The 3,340-nt window shown below is 35.1% G+C and overlaps 1 pseudogene; it reads left to right on the top strand.

Annotated features, from left to right (window-relative positions):
- Positions 1-1,936: 1,936 nt before the first annotated feature.
- LOC100356971 (UDP-N-acetylglucosamine transporter pseudogene) lies at positions 1,937-3,111 on the top strand (annotated as a pseudogene).
- The last annotated feature ends 229 nt before the right edge of the window (positions 3,112-3,340 follow it).

The raw sequence follows: 3,340 nt of genomic DNA, 5'->3' as shown, positions 1-3,340 counted from the left end.
TTCTGAGCATCCTTGCCAACATTTGCTGTTATCTTTCCTTTGGATTATAGCCATCCTTGGGCCCAATTTCATTCATTTCCATAGGGATATCTGGTTTTGCAGAAATCAATCTTTTTCTTTGTACAATTATCATGGTATAGTTAATAAAATTCATTTGACCATAAATAAATATTTCTTTTTGTCATTTAGTCATGGAAAAAGTTTGTTAATTTTTTTGATCTTGTCAAAGATCAACTTGTGTTCTTATTTTTAATCTTTATATCATTAATTTTGATCATATTTATATGTCTATAAATTATCCTCTATATAACATTTTTGCTGCATCTTAATTTCTCATATTTTCTTCTGTTATTGACTTTTAATTTCCTTCCATTTTAGTCAGAGAACGTACTTTTTAGGACTTTAAAATATTTAAATATATCAGTGCTTGTTCATGATCTAAAAAAGAGCTTATTCTGCAGAATATTACATGAATGCAGAAAACCTCCTAGTAAAATAACCAAGTAGACTTGAAACAAGCTGTAGGAATATTTATGGGAAAATGTTAAGAACAACTTATTTTTAATCAAAAATAAACTTGAATAAATATGGAATAAGTTCTCAAATTGAAAGATACAGACTGGATTAGTGGATTTCAAAAAGGCCCGTCTATATGCTGCCTATAAGAAACACACTTTCCCAATAGATACACGTAAACTGAAAGTTAGAGGATGAAAAAAATTTATTCCATACAAATGGAACTTGAAAGTGAGCAGAAGTAGCTATGCTCTTTGTTTTTAAGATTTATTTATTTATTTGAAAGTCAGAGATACACAGAAAGAGAAGGAGAGGCAGAGAGAGAGAGAAAGAGAGAGAAATAGTCTTCCTTCCACTGGCTCATGCTCCAATTGGCCACAACAGCCAGAGCTGCACCCATCTGAAGCCGGGAGCCAGGAGCTTCCTCTGGGTCCCACGCGAGTGCAGGGGCCCAAGGACTTGGGCCATCTTCTACTTTCCCAGGCCATAGCAGAGAGCTGGATCAGAAGTGGAGCGCCTATTTGGGATGCCGGCACTGCAGGCAGTAAGTTTACCAGCTACACCACAGTGCCAACCTTGCTACAAGCTAATCAGACAAGAATATAAACTTTAAGACAAAACTGTCAAAAGACACAAAGAAGATCATAATATAATGATTAAGGGATCAATTCAATAAGAACATGGGGCTGTAGTAAATGTATATGCACTCAATGCCAGAGCACTCAGATTTATAAATCAAATGTTAATGAATCTAAATAGGGACTTAAGTTTCAATGCAATAATAATGGGAGACTGTAACAACAAATTTCCATCATGGGACAGACAAACCACACACAAAAAATCTGCCAAAAACCAACAGAACTAATCTGCACTGTAGACCAAGTAGAGCTAATAGTAGATATTTACGGAATATTCTAACCACAGCAGCAGAATACATATTCTTTCCATCAAAGCATGGAATGTTCTCTGGAGAGATACTAAGCCATAAAAAAGTTTTCACAAATTTTAGAAAATTGAAAGCATATCTTAATGCTTTTCTAACTACAATGGAATGACGCTGGAAATCACCAACAGGAGAAACTCTAGAAAATAATCAAACACTTGGGCACTGAACAACATGATCCTGAATGAACAAGTGCTCATAGAAAAAGTCAAGAGGGCAATACAAATTCTTTGAAATTAATGAAAATGAAAACACAGCATATCAAAACGTATGGGTTACAACAGAAGAGATATTAAGAGGCAAATTTATAGCAAAAAGTGCCCACATCAAAAAATCGGAGAGATATCAAATAAATAATCTAATAATAAAGCATCCCAAGTACCTATAGAAACAAAAACAAATCCAAAATCAGCAGAGGGAAATAAATAATATAAACTAGAGAAGACCCAGGCTGCCGAGTTGCAGTGCACACAGCCGGAGGAGCTGCACGGGAGGCAAATGAAGATAAAACAATGTCTGCCAACCTGAAATACCTTTCCTTGGGAATTTTGGTCTTTCAGACTACTAGCTTGGTTCTAACTATGCGTTATTCTAGGACTTTAAAAGAGGAGGGACCACGTTATCTATATTCCACAGCAGTGGTTATTGCTGAACTTTTGAAGATAATGGCCTGTATTTTATTGGTTTACAAAGACAACAAATGTAGTCTAAAAGAGCACTGAACCGAGTACTACACGATGAGATTCTTAATAAACCCATGAAACACTTAATCTTGCTATTCCATCAGGGATATATATATACTCTTCTGATAATTTACTCTATGTGGCTCTGTCACATCTAGATGCAGCTACTTATCAGGTCACATATCAGTTGAAAATTCTTAACAACAGCATTATTTTCTGTGTCTATGCTTAGTAAAAAATTAGGCGTGTACCAGTGGCTTTCCCTATTAATTTTGATGACAGGAGTTGCTTTTGTTCAGTGGCCCTCAGATTCTCAAAAACTTGATTCTAAGGAACTTTCGGCTGGCTCTCAGTTTGTAGGCCTCATGGCAGTTCTCACAGCATGTTTGTCAGGTGGCTTTGCTGGTGTTTATTTTGAGAAAATCTTAAAAGAAACGAAACAATCAGTATGGATAAGAAACATTCAGCTTGGTTTCTTTGGGAGTATATTTGGATTAATGGCTATATATATTTATGATGGAGAATTGGTATCCAAGAATGGATTCTTTCAGGGATATAACCAATTGACCTGGATAGGTGTTGCTCTTCAGGCACTTGGAGGCCATGTAGTGGCTGCTGTTATTAAGTATGCGAATAATATTTAAAAGGATTTGCAACGTCTTTGTCTATAATATTATCAACACTGATATCCTATTTTTGGCTACAAGATTTTGTACCAACCAGTGTCTTTTTCCTTGGAGCCATCCTTGTAATAATAGCTATTTTCTTATATGGTTATGATCCCAAGCCTGCAGGAAATCTCACTAAAGCATAGCCAAAAACTGTCTTTAACTGGTTTTTCAAGATGGTGCCCTAGAAATCTCGACATTAATCTTGCACGGAGGACTTCTGCAGATTCTGAAGATATCATCATGCTAAATCTGATCAGGTTTTTTTAAATGGTTTGAGAATACACAGGTTTAAAGATAAAATGTGTGTACTGTATATGTAACAAAATATATTACATTTAGAAATCAAAACTTAAAAGTTATTCCGAGGATTAGAATGAGAAGAAATATGGGAGGAAACTTGAAATCTGAGTTTAGAAGGATTTTACCTTTTTGATTGCTGCAGAAATGTCCTATGCACTCTTTGCAAGAGCACACAAATGTCCTAAATACATTTTTACAAACTCTATTTAATCTAACTAATTTTTTTA

The sequence above is a fragment of the Oryctolagus cuniculus genome, chromosome 16 (genome assembly GCF_964237555.1).
Source record: "Oryctolagus cuniculus chromosome 16, mOryCun1.1, whole genome shotgun sequence".
NCBI lineage: Eukaryota > Metazoa > Chordata > Mammalia > Lagomorpha > Leporidae > Oryctolagus > Oryctolagus cuniculus.
This window is presented reverse-complemented; position numbering and strand designations above follow the sequence as displayed.